This window comes from Equus quagga, chromosome 2 (assembly GCF_021613505.1).
Source record: "Equus quagga isolate Etosha38 chromosome 2, UCLA_HA_Equagga_1.0, whole genome shotgun sequence".
Taxonomy (NCBI): Eukaryota; Metazoa; Chordata; class Mammalia; order Perissodactyla; family Equidae; genus Equus; species Equus quagga.
Genome location: NC_060268.1, coordinates 15370685 through 15396025, shown reverse-complemented (window position 1 = coordinate 15396025; position 25341 = coordinate 15370685). Strand labels below are relative to the sequence as shown.

General features: G+C 38.2%; 1 protein-coding gene across 1 annotated transcript in view; it reads left to right on the top strand.

Annotated features, from left to right (window-relative positions):
• NPAS3 (neuronal PAS domain protein 3) overlaps positions 1-25341 on the top strand; it is a 718494-nt gene that overhangs the window by 342539 nt on the left and 350614 nt on the right. The gene's annotated exons all lie outside the window — the stretch shown is intronic.

The window sequence follows — 25341 nt, the reverse complement described above, 5'->3', positions numbered from 1 at the left end:
CCCGTTATACTTTGAAAAGATACTAGCACGTTATTCAAACAACCAGAAAAGTATTTGGTACTAAGAAGAAAGATGATTAGATTGAAAGTAGACATGATGGACAGAAAGTAAACGACATCACTTGTTGAACTGGACTAATTTTTTACTTTTGAGATTTTTTTGCAGGTAACCTGAAACAGGGCAAGTTTTGTAGCTCGCTCTTCATTCTTGGCACTAATGCCACTGTTGTGACCTTGAGACAACAAATTGAACTTTCTGATAGTTGTCCTAATAGCTCTTTCAGGCAGTTTTTGGTGTCCTTAGTGGATTAAAGTTTGCATTAGTGAACCTACTGAGCAGCAGCCAAGACTAATTCTCAGCTCTCTATGACATTTCACACATTGTCAGTTCTTAGTAAGTGTTATACGATAACATTTTGAGATCCTCATCTGAGAGTTGATGGGGAAATATGCAGAATCTATGAGGTTTGCCGACTAAGTTGAGCCCAGTTGAGAAGTATGTTGTAGGGGATAGGTAAAGATGGCAGTGGTGTGTCTCCTTTACAAAAAAGATAGATTTACTCCCAAAATTTCACAAGGTCTGAGCAAGATACCAAGCAAGAAAAAAGAATGAAGAGACAGAGAAAGAGAGGAAAAAGTAAAAAGGATAAAGCTGCAGGTATAAAGAGAGAGTAGAACTATCTTTCTTCTGTACTGTTATACCCCTGGTCCTTATGGAGAATCTAAGAAGGGTTTGGAAAGTGTCAGATGTATGAGGAATGTGTATGTATGTGTTTTTTATATTTGTATCTTCTATTAAAATGCAAGCTTCATAAGGGATGGGTCACTTTGATTCATTGCTATATTCCCAGTCACCTGGAAAAATACCTGCTACAGCGTAGACCTTCAGTATTTGTTGAATGAATGAATTTCTCAACAGACAATTTTCTGTATATTCTCATTGTTATCTAAGGAATTATGGATTTGTTGATATCTCTTTTAAAGTGTTTGGTTAATACTTAGCAACTAAGATTGCTGCAAAGTGACACATTTTAGTTCAGATAGGTGCCATCTGGGGTGAGTGAAGAGAAAAGAAATAGGGAACTTTTAAAATTCAATAGAATGAATTTGTCTTCTCTCCTCTGATAGAGGAGCCCATAATGGTGAGATCATTTGGTTTGTTCAGTATACAATATATGCTGGGGTGGGGGACCGTCCAGCAAGAAACATTCGGTAGAGACTGAGTTCTGAGATAACTCAGAGCAGTCCATGACTTTCCTGTCTCTGTAGTGTGAAGAGCAGAATTCACTGGACCTTGCGAAGGCAGGTGAGAAATCTGTGCTAGCAGTTTGGTGGGCAAGTTGGGTTGCCTGAAGAAGTCGGGAATTATAATTTCAGGCCTAGGTAACCACAGACCAAGAAGGGCATAAAGAGTTTATTGATGGTCAAGACATTTTGAATTGATTCTCCCTGCTGACCGTAGTCTTTTTGCCTTTTTATGTGATTCAAATTATTTAATTTAATTTTGCTTAATTTATGCACTATCACTAGATTCACTCCAGGGAGATGTGAGATGTAATTGGTTGCATTTGACATTGTCTTCCAACACAGCAATTTTGCCCCAAAAGCCTTGCTGAAAGTCAACAAAGCTGAATCTATAACAGGAAATGCACATTTTTATTCTGATCCCACCTTGACCAATGTCAGAGTAGCATGCTTGAGAAGTTAAGTTAATATACATATTAATACCCACTGTGTTCATTATTTTCTTGCATAATATGTACTAGATATGGCCTTTTAAAGGAAATATTGAAAAGAGGGAAAAGGTACGTTAATTCAACAGACGTATTTTGAGCACCTATTATATACCAGGTACTGAGAGATTCAGTGGGGACAAATAAATGTCCTCATGCACCTTTTAGTCAAGAAAGAAAAACAGACTTTAAACAAATAATAACAGATGTAAGAGATGTTAAGGGAAGGGTGCGTTAGAAGTATGTAGCAAAAGAATTTAACTTAGGTCAAAAACAGTCAAAGTAGCTTGCCACGGTCAAGGAAGTTATGGTGTAGTGAGAAGAAACGACTTGAAAAGAAACCAACTTCTCTACCTATCTTCCTTCCTCCCCTCCTTCCTTCCTTCTATAATTGAATATTTAACAAATAGTGATGTAATGTGAACCAGGGCTCAAACAGAGTGCTCAACTCTGGTGAACCAAAACAAGAAATAAAACATGGTTCCCGTGAAGGAGACAAAACACTCATCAAGCTGTCACACATGAAAACAAAATTACCTTTTTAACAAGTGCTCCCAAGGAGAGGCAAATGGTGCTAAATGGGCATGAGCTGATGTGGTCTGGTTTGGATGGTCAAGTTTCCTTGAGAAATTGATACTTGAGCTGAAATCTAAAGGATAAACTGGAGTTAGTTAGCCAGAAGCCAGGGGAGGGTAAAACATCTTAGACAAAGAAAATAGCATGTGCAAGGGCCTGGTGACAGGAGGAAGCATGAGAAATACACAAGGCTTAACAGAAGGCTAAAGTGGCTAGAGGCGAGAGAACCAAGGGGTAGGAGGAGAGGCTGACGGGGGACACACCTGCATGGCTTTGACGGTCAGGTCTGGGTTCCAGAGGAAAAGCAGGGGTGCCTTTGAAGGGTTTTATGGAAAGCGATGTGATCAAATGCAGCTAGGAATTAGGCTGCAGCTAGCCTGGGGGTCAAGACACTGGTGGTGGGGGCTGGCAGCTATCTGGGCAATGCGTGATACTATTCTAAGCCTGGAAACAGTGACGGAACTGGGAGGGGGAATTGAGTCAAGAGATATTTAAGAAACATAATCGATGACTGGTTTGAAACAAGGAGATAAAGAAGAATTATCCATGGATTGTTCCCACATTTCTCGCTTGGATAGCTAAGTAAGGATGGTGCCAGTCCATGAGATAGGGAATATGAGAGGAAGAAGAGGTCTGAGAAGTAGGTGGGTGGGAATAGTGAAATCACTTTGGGTCATGTTGAGTTTGAGGTGTCTGAGGCATCAAGTGGAGGAGAAAGCACTTGAACATTGGGGCTAGGTCTGGTTAAGAGATACAGGTATGGGAGCCATCTACATAGAGATATAGTTGAAGCAACTCAGAGCATGAGTGAGATTGAGGGGGGACTGTATATAAAAAGAGAAGAGACATGACTTCTGAGTAACGCTAGTACTTAAAGGGCCGACTAGGGGAAAGACAGAAGTGATAGAGATATAGAAAGAAAACCAGGAGAAAATGTCAGGACCATAGGAGCCAAGGGAGAGACTGTATCAAGAAAATGAGAGAATAAACAGTGTCAATGCTGTGGAAAATCACGTAGGACTAGGCCTGAAAAATATCTGTTATAATAAAGACGGTTATGGTGAGATCCTGGTGAGAACATTTTTGGTGGGGTGAAACTGTGTAAGACATATTGGAGTGAGCTGAAGAGCCAATAGGAGATAAGAGAATGGAGGACACTTGTCACTCTAAAAGTTTGTTTAAATGGAAGAGCAAGATAGGATTCTACCTAGAGGAGAATATGGAGTTGAAAAGGGATATTTTTAGATGTCTGGGAGTTGATGAATTAGTTAGTTGTATTTGATTGCAAGTGAGAATACTTAACTAATGGTGGCTTTATTAAATGCCTTTATTATTTATCTCGCATAATGAGAGGATTGGAGATGGATGGATCCAGGGTTGCTGTAGCAGCTAAAAACAAGTATACTCAAGCCAGGTTCTATGTTATCACTCTAGCTTTCTCTTGAATTTTTGTCCTTGTGCTTCACACTTAATGGACACTAGCGTGCTTCTTCAAATCCACATTACCTCATTCAAAGCAAAAACAGAAACATGATCCTTGTTCTCTGTCTTTTTACAAGGGAACAAAATTCTTTCCCAGACTTTTATTTACCCCTACTCCGTCAGACTTCTGTTTATATCTTGTTGGCTAGAACTGAGTTATTTTACCATTCTAGATGAACCATTAGCAAAGGAGAATGTGATTGTCAAGTATGAGCTAGACCAGGGGTTCTCCAAGGATAGTGGTCTCTGGACCAGCAGTACTAGCATCTCGTGGGAACTTAGAGGAATGCAAATTTTTGGACTCCATCTCAGTCATACTGAATGGAGGACTCTGGAGTGGGACCTAGCAGTCTACTCAAATAATCCTTCTAGGCAAATCTGATGAATTTTCAAGTTTGAGAACCATTGGTTTAGACTAATCAAGTCATCCTCTGTTGAGAAAGGACTAGGGTAGGGACTCATGTTCCCTGAGCTCATTGCTTTCTTGGAAAGAATGGGGCATGACCGTTGGTAGACACAGAAAAGTGTCTGCCATTCTTGACTTTCGACATTAAGAGGAATGGGCCAGTAAAGAGAGAGGATGAAGATAAGAGAGGGGTTGATTGAGAAGGGAGATGAAGATGGAGGAGATTTGTGAACGCAGATGGAGGGAATGACCTTCCCTAAGAGGATTCTGCCTCCACGTTAAGAAGAGAGCTTGAAAAAACAGTGCGTGCAGAAGCAGATAGGCTGGTAGTAGGAAGGTTAGAGGTTCCCTTATGTTGGTCTCTGGGAATAGAGGTAAAGTTATCTGCTGAGAGAGAGGGGGAGGTATAGTGGAGGTAAGATCTGAAAGAGCAGAGAAGGTCTAAAATACTTGAGGAGAAGGGGAGAGCTTACCAACCTGGAAGCTACTGGAATGTATATGAGGTTGTAAACCTGCTTGGGGTCCGTGAACATGAGTTCAGAGTAGGATAGTCTGCCTGGTTGTGTGAGAAGCAACAAAGGGATTTAGGCTGGGAGCTCAAAGATAGCTTGATTCCTCTAGAGTTGTGGTTTTGCCAGAAGGATGTGACAGAAGGTCATGGACAATGATATTTCAGATAATGTTAAGAGAGAGGTTGAAGTGATGAACTAAGCAGTTCATGCTAAAGGGGAGAGTTCGTGAAGATGGGTTACAGGGGAGAGTTGGTCCATGGACCCAAAGTCATGATGCTATCTTCCTCTTTATACATTTGGTAAGAACCATTCTAAAGAATAGGTCAAACTGTCCCCACATTGTTAATTTAAAAAATTAGAGTCTTATTGTATTATGGCCTCTTCTCTCTTTATCATGAGAAATTTGAGTTTTGTTTGAAGGTGTTACATTGGCAATGAGTTATGGCAGACTTTTTCTTATCATTCAGTTGTAGGACATTATGCAGGAAAATAAGCCAGAGGCTTTAATTTGACTTACCTTGACTGCTTTTTGACCTGTTCTATTTTTCTTTATTGATGGATAACATTTTACAGGCATGATTTTATAGGCCTTGCACAAATCTTGGTAAGTCATATGTATAATATAAGGTGGAGGACTGCTTTTTATCCAGCTGGATTTATCATTTCCTTAGCCAAGTAGAGAGATAGTCGTAATTTCATAATGCACTTGATAACTTGAAAGATAACATTTTGTTTTTTTACGAAAACAATCTCCTACGAGCTAAGGAAGAGTCATTGTTTGGGAGGATGGCATCCTTCTTCTTTATCTGTATGCAAAGGAGCTACTGAACTTCCCAGCTGTGGCCACACTGAACTTTGAGCCTGTTTCTCTCTGCCACCTCACGTGTTCCTCCCTGGGTTGTCCTAAAAGAGTACAAACCAATTGTAGTAATCTGAATTGAAAATAATTAGGTGCACATGTTTCCTGCTACAAACATCATGGAGTAAATTCCATAGCCAGAGAGGCATTACTTCTATACCGTGCCATGGTTTGGACTTTTCTTGCATTCCCGCAGCGTCTAGTGCAGGAGAATCACCCTCTCTATGAATGTGACTAAGGGAAAGTCAGATGCCAGCATCCAGACGTTCATGATGTGAGCATAGGATAATAAGACTGTTCCTGTGGAACTTTGAATCTGCTTCCAAAGGTAATTAGAAGAGAAAAGAGCCAGGCACCTTGAAAGTCAACAAAATTGTCGGAATATAAGTTCCACAAGGGCAGGAATTTTGCTGATTTGTTCACTGCTGTATCCCCAGTGCTCAGAACAGGGCCTGGCACGTAAAGGTACTCAATAAATATTTATTGAATGAATAACTGACTCTTTGAGGATCAATATTCTTCTGTAAATTCTAGTGTCTGTTAACAAAATAGGTCTTATTTCTAGGTAGTTATGTTGGTGGAGACCACCATAGGGAACGGAAAAAACGCACGGTGCACTCATTTACTTGTTACATTTACAGCAACTGTGATTATTCAAAGTTTATCATTAGTTAAACTAATTCTTCGCTGATATGATTTGTTCCTACTGCATATTGCTGTGAATGAATATATATACTTAGAACCATTGAGGTGACAGTTTGGGTATTTTATTCCAGTGGTAATTTATGTGTCACAGTTAAGTTTCTTTGAATGATAAGTTGGAGAATCTGTGGACTCAACTCCAAATACTTGTTAACTTAGGATCTACCTCAAGGCTTCCAGAGAGTCTTTTCATTCTGTGGAGTGATGGTCTTTGCTTTAGGACACTGGAGAAGTCACAAGAGCTGATCAAGTGCATGGATGTCCAAGTTAGATAGACCTGGGTTCAGTTCTCACATTCTACCACTGGCTATTGAGTGACCATGGACACGTATTTTAAATTCTCTAAATTTTAGTGTAAAACAAGGATATTAATAATATCATGTATTTCATAGGATTATCAGGATTGAATGAAATATTACATGCAAAGTACTTAGCACAATGCCTGGCACATAGTAATTGCTTGATAAATATGAACTGCCTGGCACATAGTAAGTACTTGATAAATGTGAGCTGTTGTTACCAGCTATAATTAGTTCTTAAAATCTGCATATGAATTTGTCTTTAGATATATACAAATCCTTACGTGTATTTGCTGGTGCTAAATTCAAATAAAGTAGTATAAATTGCAAAATTGCTAATGTTGAACATTAATGTTCATTACAGATTAAAAAATGAAAATCTCACTTCCTTCAGCATCTTGTTTAATCTACTTGATTAGGAAAGGCTCTTTTATGAAAATGATACATTCACATTTTAGGTGGGTGTTTACAGGTGTTTAGAGGCACATTGAACACTAGACCAATCTTTAGACTAATGTGGACTTCCAGCCACTTGAAAACATAAACTTTGCTATCAATAGGAAGAAATGGCCTTTCTCTAAATCCCCTGAGCTTTGTGATTGTCACTGGTGAGCGGGCTTCTATTCCAGGCTGTATCATTCGCTTCAGTATTTTTATTTATTAAGGTCAATCAGCTCTCACAACGAAGTCCTAACTCTACAATATGGTACAGTCAGCTTTGTGGGTTGCTTTTTCTCTAGTTTTATAGGGATACCAGCAAAACTAGAGACCTTTTGGAGAAAGGAAACCACGATGGTGAGGAGCTTGGAAATCATGTTCTTTGATGAATGTTGGAGAAAACACAGATGCTTAAGCTAGAGAGGAAAAAAAGACTTCCTAGGAATATGAAGGTTATCCCCAAATATTTGTAAGCATATCATGTAGAAGAGGACAAAAATGGCATCTTTGTATTTAGAGAGGAAAGATGAAAAATAAATAAGTAGATGTTAAGGGGTGTCACATTTTGATAAGCATTAGTCAGATGAACTGGCGTCTGTGAAGTACATAATGATGTTCTCAGGTACCAGTCAGCTAACTCTCCTCCCCAAGATAATGTAGCTGGTTACGGGTAGAGTGAAACCCACCTGTTTTGACTTCAAATTCAGATTGTTGTTGTTTAACCCTGTGCTGTCTCTTTGATCTTTATTAAGTTTAGTTAGGCTGGTCAGGTACTTGTACTGTTGAGACCATGTCCAGGGATCCACTTTTCTCTGGGCCGGTGAGGTTTATACAATTCGACAGCCACACCTGACACCCTGTCCTTAGCCATCTAGCTTCCAGTTGATGCTTTTGATTAAGACGTGGGACAGAGTGTATATGGAACTCTCACCATTAGTAGAAAAGCCGTTTAAAGGATATTTCCTTTTGACCATGGGTCAATGATATAATCTTTATATAAGAAGGACCATATATGACTTAAGGGTAAGTTACGAAAAGTTTCCCACTAGCACCTTATTTGTGGATGTCTTCTGATCTCTGCATATGAGCATGGGCTATGAGGAAGTTCAAAAGAATCAACTTAAATAAAAGGAACTCAAAGATAGATTTTGTAAGTTTGGTTGTGATGATAATAATTTATGCCACCGGGGTATCCCCTGCTTCAAGGAATTTGTTCTTATAAGTTGTTCCTTTCTCCATGTTTCTATGCAGAAAATTGCAAAGCTAAAATTTCTTCTCTATTGTGGATGCCCTTTGGGGCTGAACCAAGAGTTTGAGAGGAGAATGAAGGTCGGAAGTTTGCAGAGTAATGGCTCATCTGGTCACCTCAATAGGGGTGTGAGCGTTTCATCATTTAGATAAAAGGGGTTGTTGCCTGTGTCATTTATGGAGCTGTTGGTTTAGAAAATTTCACCATCATCCAGGTGGGTATCCTGAAAACCCCAAACATAAACTTTTCGAGGAAATGAGGCTTTATCAAGATTATAAAATAAGAAGTGCTTGTCATTGCTCTTACATGCTGGCGGAGCAGCTCAGGGTCAGAACCCAGTAGTATAGGATGAAAACCAGATTCTGGTTCTCACCTCTGTTTTCCCTTCCCTCTCTCCTTTCTTTCTTTGAAAGAAAAAAGCAACATATTTCCTAGGAGTAGAGAATAAACTGAGAGGTTATACTTGTCTGTGACTTGCCGGTGATCACATAGAACACTTGTTGAGTCTTTGAGTCATTGTTCATGCATCCCCCTCTAGGATTTGTTCAGATTCTATAGAGCACCGGAGGTCCTAGCAGAGCGCATGTTATGGTATGATTCCAACAGGACCCTTCCTTGCCCTCTCTCCCAGCCACATTCCCACTCTTGGGGGGTCTGCACCATGACAAGATAACCCTTCCCAGCCTACTCAATTGAAAGCGCTGATTCACTGACACTTTGATGTTATTCCAGAGACATGAGTCAGGCGGCAGAAGTGGCCTCAGATTTCCTCAGACACTAAGGTGAGTGCTCAGGAAAGGTTGTAGACTTACATTTGATTTCCACATCCATCTTCTCCTTGCAAATTAAATTATTAATTTTCCCACATGCCTTCTTGTTTAATGAGAAGAGTGGTGGCCTTTATCTGTGCATGTGTGCAAACAAAACATCACAGCAGGAGCTCCTGAACTGCCCAGGCAAGTGGAGGGGTTAAGCAGGCAGATGTAACTGTCTTGGTATAGTCTGTGTCATTTGCAAAAGTCTGGATGGCTGTTGGCATCATAAACATGGAGGGATTCAGGCTCCCAAGCACCTCCCTGCACATGTATCTGAAGATGAAAGCTCCTCTTACAAATACAAAGGAAGGATCAAAAGAGGGGAAAATAATGGCATTTAAAATGCACATGTGAAATGCAAAATTATAATCTGATTGTTTTTCCAGGGTTCCATTAGAGTGGTGCTACGTTCTGAGATGATACAGTGTTGGTTGATTACTTTCCATGTTTGAGATAATAAATACTCACATCAGCATGATTTGGGACTTGTTACCATAGACATTCTACTACATCTGGCTTTTCTAGCTTTTCACACTAATATATCCCTGGTTAAATATGGATGTTAACTTTTTCTGGTCTGTGGTGCCACTGAATACCAGTGCCTGGCTCTAATATGACAAGAAAGAAAACAAAACAAAACAAAAAATAAACACAAATCAGCATAGGTTGTTTATTATAAGAATTATTTAAACATGAACATTTTACATATTAGTTTCTGTTTGTTTAAGGGACATTAAATATTTTTTATGTCATGAATTTGGATATTGGAATTGCTGCCAACTCTAGAGCAATGGGATTCCTCTATCCTGATTGTAGACTGTTAGGTTTATGGCTGTAAGACACAAAATAAATTCCACGTCAGTGATTACAAAGGATTTTGGATTGCTATTTTAAAGATTTGTTAGCACTTGCCTTTGTTTTATACATGTCAGTGTCTTCTTTGGGAGTCTAAAGTTCCCCTTTGCTCAACAAGTGCCAGTGGCATATCCATTTATTAAAATTAAATGCAAACTTTGTTGAGCTGAATGAATAGTCAATTTTGGTGCATCTTTATGATACCTTAGAAGCAGTCTATAACTTCCAGATTAAGAACATGATAATCTCTGTGAGTTCCCACCCTCCCCCCTACTTATTAGTTATTCCAATGAAATAATAAAGTTTTCAGAGTTGTTACATGACCTAGCCTTTCCTCTTTTTAAAAATGAAATCACTCAGCAGTCCATGTGAAAAGCAGTGATCAGCCTGACCACTATAGCACTGTTTATATCACTCACTCGTACGTGATATGATGTAATGTATCATATGATTTTATTTTTGAGAAAAAAGGTATTTCTTTAAAAATTAAGAGAAATAAGAATCACTACATAAGGAGAAAATTATTTGTCTTATTTAAGTAGCTCTAAATCATTTCTAAAGGAAAAGAATCTGCAGAACTGCCATCCTCCTCATTGAGAGGAATGGGACAATCTTTCCACAAACAATTATAGTTTCTAATAAAAGGAGAAAGTTTGTACAGTCTTTTTTACATATATTTCTTTGGAAAAAAATTGGTTCCCCTTTAGTAAAATATTTCTGTAATTTGTTTTGCGCTACTATGTAAAGGTAATTAAATGTACATCTATTTATACAGCTTGTGGGCACTTATTAGTTGGTTTTGCTTGCATTTCATTAACGAATATCTGGTCTTTATCACTTTATATTTTCATAGGACATGTATCATGAAGAACTCATACGAGCTCCTTTATAAATACATGAAATTGCAATCTCTAGGAAAATGGATTGCAAACCATTGGCTGGTTTGGAATAAACCTGTGCTAAGCCTCAGTATAGTTTATTAAAAGGACTTTGTTGGCTCCAGTTTGAACAGCAGTCTCATTTTTCACGTTCTGTTTCAAAGGAGCCCTCTGCTGGCCAGCTCTGCATGATATCACCGGCACACACATATTTATATATGATTTATAGTCTATAGCTAATATAACCCAAAAGCCATTTGTGATTGAAACTCTATCATTGCAAATTGAATGCATCACTGAAACCTGTTTTGTCATCATTTTTTCGTATTTAATGAACACGCAATTGTCTAAAAATAAAATGATCATCCTTAAAGTTTACTGTAAATCACTGTACATCAGCATATTCCCACACATGAGATAATCGTACTAAATTAACATTCATTACCAATAATTTTAGTAATGAATTATTCAGCTGATATGCAATTATCACACACATTTCTAAAGCAATTACTTTATTACATAGGTACTCCATGTCATTGATTTACTTGTCTGTATTGCATATGTAAATAGGAGAAATCTTTGCATTTACCACACTTTTAAATGCAAAGAGTTCTTTAATGTTTGTTCCATGTCATCAGGTTGTGGAGATGTGTAGTTAGTATTAACTGCATTTTAAGAAACTTGTAGTGTCAGAAAATTTCTGTGACAAAATGAGGCCAAAAAAACCACTAGACCATGAAGTTATAGGAATGGGATGTTTTTCTGAGTAGTTTATCAGTAGGTTTATATCATCATCAATTATATTCTAAAAGCTCCTATTAGTCAAGAAAATAATAAAACATGACTTCAACTTATAGTTCTGTCTAGATTTAGTCTTAGATTCAAGGCAGTATATGGAGACCACATAGCATCATGGAACAAACACAGTCTCTGAAATTCGACTGAGTTCAAATCCTGCCTCTGTGGGACCCTGAATGATTTAATCTCATCTTCAAAAAGGAAACAGTGAAATGATCTCAGAATGTTGTGGTGAGGATTAGTGACATAATATTTGTGAAGTGCCCAGCACAGCCTCAGGAAATTGTGAGACATTCTGCTGGAATGTTCTCTGTACATTTAGAGGCAACTACTTGATTTCTCGGGGCAGGCTTATCCTACTTTTGTTAGCAAGTAGCAGCTGAGATATGGCCCTATATTCTTGGACTTCCTTTATATGTGGTAAATTGAGTGTAGTGAAATCGAAATCATGGATAGCATGATAGTAATTTTAGGCAATATCTTAACTTGCAGACTTTAGAGTTGGACCCAATTCTAAGTCGAAATCCTGAAATCAGCTTTTTCTCTGAAATAGCCTAAAAACAGGAGCCATAAAAGTTTTATTGCATGCATGCATGTCTTTTAAAAAATAATGTTCAAAATGAAAAAGGAATAGTTGTTTCAGAACAGTTTAGTAAAACACAGTCCTCAAATTTCCATGATGAAGAATGTAACAGAAATGAGAAATGGCCTGACCTGAGATGGTATTGTTGGGTCACCCCTCACATGTTCTGTTAGGTTATTCACCCATTAAAATTCACATCTCACCAAGTTAGTTCTTTCTTTTGAACACAGTTTAGGAAAATGCTACATATAGCTTTGCAGTAGTTTATGTACATGAGTGTATATTTTTTCACAGAAATGTAAACACATACCTAGAATATAGTGTGAGTTGAATGAATTTTGTTTGAATGAATAAGAAGTGAACAAATGGATCATTACTTTTCCCGGCAGCTGACTTTAAAATATCCTTTGGTAGATGATAAACCAAGCCAGACTCTCAGTGGGAAGAAAACTGCGTCAATACAGAGCCATCGACTCAAATCACTGGATCACTTTTTTTTTTTAAACCTATATACATAACAGCAGCCACAATGTTTTCAAGGCCAAGACAATTGGGGGGAAATAGACTCACCTATAGATTGAAATGTTTAATTCAGTGATCTAACATCTTAGGCTTCTGTAAAAGTTATGAGTCCAATATGAACAGAGATACATTAATTTTTAATTTATTCACAAAACGTTTGTTAAATATCCAATAATGTCTCTAGTACTCTGCTTGATGCTCTGAGGGATACAATGAAGAATAAGACTCATTGTTTGCCTTTAAGAAGCTTACAGTCCATTTGGGGAGAATATAAATTACCATGATTAACAAGTTCCCCGTGGTCTGGGGCGGGTATGGTGTTTGGATCGGGGTAGTGTCAGCCTGAGAGGCTTTGTGGAAGTTGTAGATCTTTAATCTGATATAGAAGTTTAAGTATTAGGAATTTAGATGGGCACATTAGGTTTACAAATGGTTATACTTATGGGATCTACAGAATATTTCTCCACTGTGACATCCACCAGTCGTAACTCCTTAGCCATCATCTGTGAATCAGATGGCAAACTCTGTACTCTAGATCAAAGGGCAAAACCTGGTCAAACAAGATTTGTTGAAAAACCTTAGATTTGATGATCTTGGCTAGCATTAGATTGTTTGGGACATTTTTGTAAACTTTTAAAATGTTAACAAAATAGCCTGTAAAAATAAAATAATGTTGCTATCATCTTAGTTTTCTATTTCCAAGATATTCTGGGATCACTTGTACATAAAACGCAAGGTAAGAACTTAGGAGTTTGTGAAGCCCTGTCTTTAATACTTCTCAAGATACATTAATTTTTCACACATTTTAATAATTTCCTACTGAAATGTATTAAATATTATCATAGAATTATGGATTTGTATCACATAGCCTGCTTGAATTATTTCAACACCCTGTGTGGTAAATGATTGTCAGATATGGTCTAATATGGTACCCAGTTGCTTCTAACTTCTAGACAATGGCTTAGGCCCTGGGAGAACATAATGTGGATTTCTTTACTCAAGGGTGGAGGTAGGTGAAAGAAATTGATTAAAAAAGTGTGAGTGGTTTTATTAACAAACATGCTAAAACTCACCTGCCTCGATATGCCCTGTCCTTTCAATGTATATAAGGCTCTAATCACCCGTGTGTACAGTGTTATAGTTACTCGTGCCATGACCATCTTCATCATCATGATCCATTTCCATTAACACTTTGTGTAGAAGAAGCCCTAATCCACCTCTTCTGTCCACACAGAACAGTGTCCCTGAGGCCTCCCAGCCATTCCAGGATGGCATCATAAGGGGTCTCTGAGTCTGAGAGAAGCTGCTGGTGCCCAATTACAGTGATTCCACAGTAGCTCCAACCAGTCTCAGAAGAGGAGGCAGGTCCATTTGTCAGAACCAAATGTCCCTTGGCTCATTTCTCTGCAGTTAATCAATCATCAGTGTGCCTGGATTTGAGTCTTCTTAGGGCAAAGGAGGGGCGGAAAGACAGCACGAAGAACAGGTGGTTTAGAGAAATAACTTGCAGCTTGTACATGTAGAGTACCATCATGCTAACGAGTCCTTTCCTGACTAGTAGATGCATGCAACTATTACCTCTGTAAGCAGGACAAATTAAGCTTACACGTGAGCTTCAATAAGACTTTGAATAGAGACGTGGATTCCTTTTTTAAATCCAGAATAGCTAATTAAAGGGATCATCATACCTTTCTACCTTTTAAAGTTAGCAGGTTGGACATGTGACCTGCTTCTTTGAGTGATTACAGCATGTGCATACCAGTGTATTGGATCACAGCAACAGGAACCAAGACCAGAAAAAGTTCCTTCCTAAAAATTCTCCTCAAATCTATTATCTTCATATTCTTTCATTGTTTTTATGATCTTGGAAGAGAAACTGCTGTTTTTATAAAGCAGCATTTCAAGCGCTGCCAACCATTCTATATCCATGTTCCTGAAAGGTCAATGTATGTATTTAAATTTCTCCTGAATATCCAAGCATTGCTGCATATTTTCATCCAATTTACAGCCTATTTCATCAGTGTAAACAATTAATTTTCCTGAATAAATATGTATATTTGGTTCAGATACCCTTGAGGCTTTCAAGGCACAATTCAGATGCATACGTGGAAACTGTTCAACTAACTTGCAACTAGTTAGGAATCTGAGAAACCAAGGACATTGACTTTTTTAATTAGGAAAAACAACAACTCTTCCTTATTGAAATTCTAGCTGCTGCACCCTAATCTTCTATTCTGATGTTTTCATTTTGAGGCTACCTACGGCCCATGCTACCCTTACAGTTTTTGCATCCTAGTGGGCTTCTGAAAGGCTGTTTAAAGTCACCCAATGAGAAGGAAAACATTCACCAAGTAATAGCCTCCGGTGGTGACCACAGCTTATGAGCCAGGAGGCTGCAGCCCATCAGGGGCACAAAGGAGGCCCGGGAGTCAAATGATTGGTTGGTGGTTGTTATTGATTTTGTTTATTTCTATAATTCAAAGCTAGATCAGAAGAGGTGATCAGTTTCTGGTTTGTTTTGTGTTGTTTTCTGATTAGTTGATCTCGTCAGTAGTCTAGTCAGAGAATTGGTTTTAAAAATTCACAGACACAGTGATCCCAAACGTAGATCCCTAAAGCAGAGTAGAACCGATTTTTCCAAGCTTGCCTGCTTGGGGAAGAGAAAACAGTGCTGAGAAGTTACCTGATACCATAGAGAAAGTCAGTGACTTATCACTGAAACCCTTGGTCCCTAAGCTTTTATCCACTTAATAGTTTTCTACCATCTGGATTCTACAGTAGAGTATTCAGGGAATCCAATTGACTGTCCCAAATAGAGTGGCCTTTATTCTTCTCACAAGATTGATAAAGAGAGGGAGAGCCCCTTACTGTACTGGAATATATAGCCCTTGCTTTTGAAAGGACAACCACTTTGGGATTGAGCTGGGTTGAAGAATGGAAGAGAAAGTGGCATAATTTGACTTTGACCCTAACTATTTCAGTGATTCAATTATTTTATATACTTACAGCCACACAGCCAAAGTCAAATTGGACATTATGTCCCAGTACATTCACATAGACTTGCAGAAGTAAGGGCCTCAGCTCAAAGCTTCCATGTCACAACTGCAGAAAGGGCAGGGAAGAGCATGTGTTCATGGACCACGAGGATTTGCCAAACCCTGGCCAAAATCTTCATACATTTCAATGTAGCCTATTTCTCTTCCCTTATTTCCAAATGTATTTCCAGCATCATCTTTTTATAGTAGTTGTTAAAGTGAACAACATTTCACTTTGCCAGGAATGTTATAATGAAGATAAAGGGGGAAAATTAAGCTAGAAGGCACTAAAGTACTGAAAATACACTGTAACACATTTGAGAAATAATGTATGTATGTCAGTCAAATGAAGATAGAAATTGTCTTGATATTTTTAAAAAAACATAGCTGATAATGTGATTTCATGTGAAATTTCTTGATGGTTACTGAGCATAAAAAACATAACTGATAATATGATTTCATGTGGAATTCCTACTGGTTACTGAGCACAAGAAAGGCGACATACACTATAGCGAGATGGATCATGCTCTCAGCCCATTTTTATTGTTTAGTGAAATAAAGCTGTGCATGTAAGCAGTTTCTCTACAGTGACAAGAAGACTCTAAAAGTGGCAAGGAAATGTAGCTGAAGGAGGAGCTATTGCTGAGGCATACCTTTCCTAGTAGAGTGGGGGAAGCAGAGTAGAAAAAACGCATCATAGCAAGATTTTCCACTATTTAAACAGTAATATGTTGCAGTGGAGGCTGAATTGCAAGGGTATGCCAGGGACAAGAGGAGTACTGGAATGTTATAGGAGAGTTGCTCAAAAAGGAAAAGAAGTCTTTTGCATGATAATGGGACATTTGCCAATCTGGATTCTTGTGTTATTAATGACTTAGCTGGGGTATCGTATTAACAATGACTTCACCAGCTTGGAGACAGGCATCTAGAATCCATGCTCAGAATCACTAAGCTAGTCTGCCTCTAACTCATGATAATATATACATGTGTAATCTTTCACCATCAATTTTACCTTTAAGACAAAATCCAAAAAAATTAATTCCCACAATGTGTAAAAATTTTCCACGTTGGCTAATAGATGACAAAGACAAAGTGAAAGGCATGGTTGCGCCTAAAGTCGATGCTTTCGTTTTTCCTTCTGTTTTGGCACCTCCAACAAGCAATGGATCTTAGCTTATTGTGGACTGTCAGTAACATATCTACTTGAGGAAAATTCCTGGTGAGTCTCTTCAGTGCTACCCGGATCTGTAGTTCTAAAGTTGAAAAAGTGCAATATATGCAGGAATTAAATTTTTTGCAATTGTCCAATTTCCAAACTTACCCAAATTAAGAAAGCAATAAATAATATCATCTTAGGAGAATAGTACCTTTTCTTAAAAGAAATAAAAGCATTTTACAGAAAGAGGTTCTTCTGTACCTTTTTTACCATAGTCTTTGTGAAGTAACAGGGCATTTGTACGTAGTGTTTATTCTATGTGGTGGATAAGAAAGCTACTATAGAGAGAGACAAAGGCTGTGCCTGCATAAGCTACGGAAACAAAGGGAACATTCACTTTTGTGTGTATTGAGATATTGCATACCCCTTCCAGGGGCGAAATATGCAACTCATCTAGATAAAATGAACAGTTGCATGAGTGGTTATATCTTAAAATTCATTGTGGTGGACACACAAGAAAAAGGCATGAGTCCCACTTCCCTTGGCTAAGATATCATTTTATTCACTGTGGTGCTGAGATGGGGGTGACATAGTGTCCTCAGAGTTCATTTTCCTCTTGGAACTGTGGCATGCCAATGCCCAGTCAACAAATCTTAAGGAAGAAACAGTAATGGAAAATGAGAATCGTAATAAAAATCTTTTTAACATTCCTTCAAATAATAAATCAGACCATTTAAAAAAATTAAGAATCTGTGGGATACCCAAGTAAGTGATAGGAGGTAAGAGCTAGTCAGTTCCAATGGAAATTAAATTTGCTAGTTGTTTAAAAGAGGTCAGAAACCAACCCAAGTAAAAAATGTCCTCAATTTGATCAACAGTTGGGAAGGAAGATAAAAATGGAATGCTTAATTTAGTGTTGTAATTAAGAATTCCTGTGCTGGAGAATCTTTTCACAGTTGAGCTCCTTTCTCAGGCTTACAAGGCCAGCCATTTGTGGAGGCACTGAAGGCATCAGACGGCTAGATTTGTGCCCTGCACCCTCAGTTAGGCTTGGTTATGCTAACTATGATATAAAGATGACAGTTAAGACCATGATGGGAGGGAGAGCCACTGAATATTAAAGCTAAATGGACCCTTTGAATTCACCCAGCACCTCGTGTTACAAATGAGACAACTGAGAAGAGATCTGACCTTGATCCAGGGCCCTTGTCACTAGACCATGCTGCCTTTCTTGATGGTACACAGAGGATGCTGAGGTGGAAGGGCTCCTCTGGGCCAGCTCAGGCTGGTCCCCAAACCCAGGTGGGGAAGGAGAGCAGTGAATTCTAGTGTACAATTCACTGTACCCTTTCCTGGGAGCAATGACTGCTCTCAGTGGAGTTCCATGCCAGAGACAGTATTGACTAAGTATGATTGAGGGGAATGCTGCATGATTTATTTCATGCCAGTTCTTCTACAACTTAGCAATTCGCTTTGTACATTTGTTATAATGCCAACTTATCATTATGGTTTGAAAAACATGATTTTTCCCCCCTAAGTGATAAGAAATATAGAAACTCTATTCAAAAAGCACAAATAGTTGTTTTTCTTATATGTTCATTTTTTGTATATATGTTGAGGATGTTTTCTGAATCTTCCACAGTGATAATTAACTTAGCAACAAATGTAGCCCTTATAGTCCTTAGGTTCCTCATCAGTAAAGTTAGGCCATTGGACCAGAACAGAAGCATCTCAGCTCTACGATTCAGTAACTGGCCTGTGCACCAGAAGCCTGTGGAATAATGTTGTATAATTATTTTTTTTACTTAATATCTATGTTTCACTCCTGGCACTATTAATCCCCTAAGGGTGAATTAGAAAAAAAATATATAGTTATGTGGGTATTTTTTGTAAACCTTCTATTGTACAAATAAAAATTAGGATTGCTAAATACATCGCCTTTCCTAATAGGAAATTTCATGGATAGTTTTCTGCAACATTCTTTATCAAACCAAACTTTTTTGGCCAATATTTAATATGCATTCTAATGTCAAAGCGGTAGCCTGTAATGGAAGAGAAAGTCATAGAATCTTAGAGTTTCCGGGAACTTCTCAGGTTATCTAACATTTCCTTCCAAAGCAAGCATCCCTTTCAAAATATTCTTGACAAAAGTCACCTGACTACTGTTCAGATATTTCCAAGGAGAGCAAACTTGCTCCCTTCTGGGGAAGCCATCTTATTATTATACTATTCTCATTTTCAGAAACATCTTTATATCTTTCACTTTTTGATCCCAGTTTTGCCTTCTTAACCAACATCTTTTCCTGAGAGCTCTCTTCCGCAAGGTCTCGCCTGATTAAATTCTGGGTTGCTCAATGTACTGCTTCATACTCTGAAGCGACCTGGTGTTCTGATGGAGTCCCAGTAGAGCAGAGACCGGGGTAAGGACTAAATCCCTCCATCTGAAAAGTTTACTTCTACTAAGGTGGCTTAAAAGATCACACTAGCTGTTTAGCAGCCACTTCATTGTTGACTCTTCTGAAACTTGTGGTCAACTAAGAGCTTCAGGTCTCAGTCCCAAGACCTGCAGTTAAGGATTTCTCCATCTTGCTCTTGAAATGATTTCTTAGCTGTAGTTTAAGATTCAGTGTTTTTTTTCTGTTGACTTGTTGACTTTTAAGTTTAGTGTTTTCTGAACTTTGTTCTAACTTAAGTTTGAATCCGTTGCTTTAACCCTTATGTGAGTTCTCTCTCTCACATACTCCTTATGTGAATTTTGAAGTACATTTTATCTGTATTTTGGAATGTCTGTAAGAATATCTTAGTAAAAACACTGGATAATTCAGGGTAATCCCAGAGCAAACCCGTAGAAGAGAGACCTTTACAGGATGACGTTCTTCCATCAGTTTACACTGAATTCAGTTGTTTGTTAGTTATTATTCCACTTAACTGTATTTTATCTACTTAGACTTCCTAAATTTCAAGTACATCAAATATGCTTCTAATTATAATTAGAGGAATTGTTTGGCTGCTATCTAGAAGTTCTGATAAAAGAGGAAAAAATGTTAATTCCCCAAGACTTGTAGTATACACTTGCTAGCTCCCAGTGATCACTGGCTTCTTTCGTAGGTTCCTAATCATCCTTAATAAAATGTTCCTTAGATTACCACCCACAGTACTGGATCTTTAGGTTATGGTTTGCCTGCATAGTAAAGCATGAGCATGTTTAATTTGTTATATTTGTATTCTTTTCTATTCAAGTAGATGAAATTGATATATATTGATATATCTAATATAAATATGTGTGTACGCAGGTATACACATAAACACACACACTATGCCCAGTCTTTCATTCCTTTTTTAATTACGCTCTTAACCCTTTACAGTTCTTTTTTTTTTCCTTTTAACTTTTTTTTTCACTCTCTTCTTGTTAGAGAAGCTTGAAAGAAAAATAGTAATTTTCCCCTTTCCCCTCCTTGGTGAATCAGCATTATATAACCTTGCTAATTAAGTGTCTCTGACTCTTCCTCATTTATTGTCTTATACCAGATATAGTGTGTGTGCACTTATCTTGCTATCTCTAGAAGTTTTCGTAACTCCAAGATATTCCAGACTCCAGCCTTTCTGACACTTTTATTTTAGTGCTATACCATTTTTTTAACCCATCCTACTTACTGTATATCTGTCCTCATGGTACATATCCTTTTAATATCTGCTAATAAGCATACTTCCAGCTCAGCTCTTTTCATTTATGCTGTCTTTCTCTTCTTTACATCTTCATGTGGATCATTATAGATTATAGCAGCACTTCCTCTCTTAGAATCTCCCAGTTGCCTTGAGAAACATTCCATTTTAGAATCTATAGGCATGAGATTATCCCTAACTATTTATTACATATTTTGAATCTGTGCACCTAAAACTCAAAGCATACAACTGAGGATACCCGGCCTTTTCTTCATAATAGAGACCACAGCTTAATATTATAGCTTTTTCTCAAAGTTCTTGTCTAAATCGCATCAATATTCCTCCCTCATTTTGTCCAGAGGAAAGCAAGCATGGGTGAAAACATGCAAAACAAGTCTTGTGAACAGCGACAGAGTGAAATGGGGGTTAAGCCTGGGAAAAAGAAAGCTTGAGGGAACTTGAAACTGACTTCAACTATTTGGAGGATTGACTTGAGGAAGAAGAGTTAGTTTTAATCCATATACTCAGAGGAATTAGAATTAAGACCAGTAATTGAACTGATTTTAATCTCACTCTACAAGCAACTCAGTCTAAACTGACTGCAACCAGTCTCATGACAATCATGTAACTGGAAATGTTCAGTGACTGGCAGGCCACCATGGCAGAGTCAGCGTAGATGGGGTTCCTGTGTTGGCCTGGATGACACTTATGATTCCTTCAACTCTGAGATAACACAATTTTTATGTTCTAAATTTTCTACCGTGTTCAAAAGAGATTTAAGGTAACTGTGAAAATCAGTGTACATCTAAACAAATTTCTTCTTTTCCCTTCTGAAAGCTGAAATTGCCTATAAGGCAGGAATTTATCAGATGCTCTGCTTTTAGCTGAGTAATTCTCCCAACAAATACAGCAGTGCTTGAGGTTCTCTCATCACCCCGTTATCATTCTGCTTCCCCATTTGATCATCTGCTTTGGGAAATCATCCTCCTTATCTCCCATCAGGCATCTGTAATCTTCTCCCACAGCAACTTCAGTTATCTCTTACTTAAACCAAATAGTCTCTGTTTGTTCCCGTCTTCTAGAATTATTTTTTCCTCTGGAATTATGTTTATATTTTTGTTTGTTCTAAACAGACTCGACTCTACCCCAATTTATTGGTTGTATTTCTTTTGATCAATGTGTACCCGCTGTCATCATTCTTCATGCATGAGCCACATCCCACTGAGTCTGGTGTAACTATGATATACTGCTCACTCCTGTGTGTTAAAATTTATATTATTCTTCTTTGTGTTAATATTTCAGGTTTATTTTGTTTTAGTGCTTATACTTTACCCATTAGTATATATACACTCCTAATGCCATAAGTATTGGGTGCAAATCTTCTATTATCATTTCATCTTTGCCAAACACACTGTCTTTTGCAGCACTTTCTGAGAGAGCTTTGCCTTGGCCTCACCCCAATTCTGCTGTGTGCCTCCAATTTCCCCTTTAAACCCTCTTGATCTGCCAAACACACATTTCCTGTTTTTATAAGCACTCCTCCATTTGAGCCAGAAAAGTGAGTTATAACCTTGTTGCACAATTTTAAAAATATACTTTTAATTAAAAAATATCCAACTCTCTTCTTCCAACCAGCTTTCTCATACCAAGTCATTACCTCAAAGATGAAAATATTCCACCAATACCTCCAGTTTCAGGCCCAAAGCTCTATAACTCCTGGAAGCACTTTCTATAACTATCACTTATTGTTGCTTCAGTCAACAGGAGTGGGGAGGAGTGTGCAGATTTAATGGCTATCCTTTTGAAAAATGATGAACTTCTTGATTGGCCATAACGAATCACCAACCCATCAGCCAGTAAAGAGTCACCAGCAGACCCACCAGGCCTTTGTCTCTGGTGGCTGCACCAGGAACTCTCCCTGGGCTGATGCCTGTGCCTCCTCTGTAGGCCTGGGGTACAGTACTTTCTTTAGAAGATCTGAACTCACCTATAGTGGGCAGTGCCATTTATAGATTTTATGGATTTAGTAGACTCTAGTTTTCTCTTTTCCTTTCCTTGATGATAGCTTCAATTCTATAATCTTCTCATACTCCATTTGATTCAATATCAACCCCACTGAAAGCTTTTTCTTCCAGTTTTTATCTTGGATTATTTTTTCCATCTTCTCTAGGAATGCTTCATCTTTTCTAATAAGCTAGGGGATACATAGATATTCCTCAAACTCTTTCACTTTCTTTACTAGGTAATTTTTATCTCATTCCTCCCTCAGAGAAGATGGGGAAAAACTTGTTACCAATCTTAGCAGAAAATTCTTGATTTAACTCAACAGTTTCTGTTAAATCACTCTTGGTCTTCTTTTTTTTTTTAAACTGAGTAATCCTAATTTATTGCCTAATTTCTTATAGGTTTCATTTTCCAAAATATTTATGATTTTTATAAGTCCTAGTCATGTTTTCTACGACTTTAATTATTGAGGACAAAAATCTGTAGGTTTCTTCATGCATGATCTGACCAATGCTGAAAAATGAGAGAGAAACTAATATTTTCTGTGCTCCTAATGTTTACTATGTTTACTTGAAGTAAAATGCTATGTTTCAGACTCATGGTAAGCACATTAACTAATACAATTATATTTTCATGTAGCCATTCATTGGGTAATGCATCTTACAAATATTTACCAAATGGCATCATGCACCAGATGCTACTCTGACTGGTGGGATACATTTATGAAAAAGGCAGTGTCTTTATCTATAAGAGCTCACAATCTGCAGAGAGAGAGAAGTAGAATTATAATAGAAACCCAGCATGTGCAGTGCTATCATGTGGGCATATATACAGAATAATGGGGTCCAAAGGACCATCATAGCTTGGTGGTAGAGGTTTGGAGAGTCTTTGTAGAGAAGAGTGCTTTTAAACTACATTTTGATGAATGGATAAGATGTCACATGAGCAAGAGAATTCTAAATAGAAGAAATTTCTATGTCTGCAAAGGTACAGAAACACAAAAGAGCATAGCGTGCAATGCTTGCTGTTAAGTTGTACAACATGGTTGGAATTGAGAGAGAATGTGTGTGTGTGTGCGCATGCGTGTGTGCACATACCTGTCTGTCTGTAGGAGGTAGGGAGAAAAGTATTAACATAGCGTGAGATGATATTAGACCTCATATGACATAGTAAGTAATTTAAACATTTTATTCTGGGCAATGACTTTTTTAATTTAGAAATGTGACTATAATATAAAGGAGGACTTAGGTATCAGAAGTAGGGCAACTACTTTGGAGGGAAGAGAAAAATGTGAGGACCTGAAACTAAGGTAGAGGCGGTAAAAATGGAGAACAGAGAGATTCAAATGACATTTAGGAAGTAGAAGAAACTGGATTTGAAGACTGAGTAGATATATATATATATGGTGGAGAGGACAGGCTAACTCTAGCGGGTCTGGCCAGAATACTTGGGTAGATAGTGGTAAAAATTGATACAGTTGAATCATGTAGAAGATGGCGTAATTTAGGGAGGGGATGGGGAAGATGATTAATTAATTGGGGAGATAAAGAGTTCGAAGCGTCTGTAAAACATGCAGATGAAGGTATACCTGATTAGAGTCTGAAACTTAGGAAGCTTTAGACATACAAATTTGGAGACCATATGGATATGAGTAGGTTATAGCAAAAGTCATGGTCTTGGGTAAAATCATCCAAGAATATGTGAAGTTTGAAGAAAAGAGAGTCAAAGACCCAGAACCCGAGAGAATTCCATAATTTCAGAAGAAAACTGAATTTATCTCTCTAGAAAACAGGGAAATGATAGAATAGGAATCTTGAAGAGAACAGTGAAGATTTGGAATGCCAACTGGCAAAGAAGCTCATGAAGCCTGTGTAGAGGAATTGCCGAGAGCAGGAGCGGTGCTGAGAGCCCATCTGGGTTCTGACAGCATACATTTTGTGTCTCACTTTATGCAATCAGCTATTCTTCTTGATTCACAATGCTGCAGTTGTCCTTACCCACTTAATTATGTTTCTGACTACCATTATTCATAGTTGGCAAGATCATCTTAAATTGAGATTATCTTGCAAGGAAGAATTCCATTTACACTTAAGTTTTGGTGATCTGCAGTCATAATGAGGATCATCTCTCTGCCATCATCTGAATCCTTGATGAAAATGTCAAAGGGCTTCTCAGACAAGGATCAAACACTGCTGAAAACTGCTTTCCCACCTCCAAACCTCTGCACAGATGTGGTTGCAAAATAGCAGTATCTAAGCCTCTGGCTTGGCTTGGTCAGCGCAGCCTCAGAATGAGTAAGCCAAAATCTGCCCACACCAAGAGAGACGTGGTTTGACAGATGCCAGCCAAGTCCAAGAGATGGCTGAAATGATATGATTAGAGAGAGGACACCCTGACATATTTGTGGCCAAAATAATCAGCAGTAGAACTTAAAAGGCACCTAGAAGGGACGGAAAGGGAGAAAAGAAGAGAAAGGAAGCAATTTTTAAAAAGAAAGTACCTTGAGTGCCCTGGGAGAGTTAACTACCCCAACTCTACCCAGGCCTGTAGGGGAAAGTAGAGGTGACATTGTCTGCAATATATGGCCACAGGAGAGAGAAGATCTGGACAGGATACAGATTCACCCCAAAGATAAGGCTGAGTTTTAGGATGACTGAGTGTGCTTAAGCCCATATATCTTCCCCAACTCCATCCCTATGTCTTCCACTCTTACCCCTGTTCATTTGGAGAGTTTTCTGGGTAGATGGAATCACCTGTATCTTAGTGCAGGAGTCAGC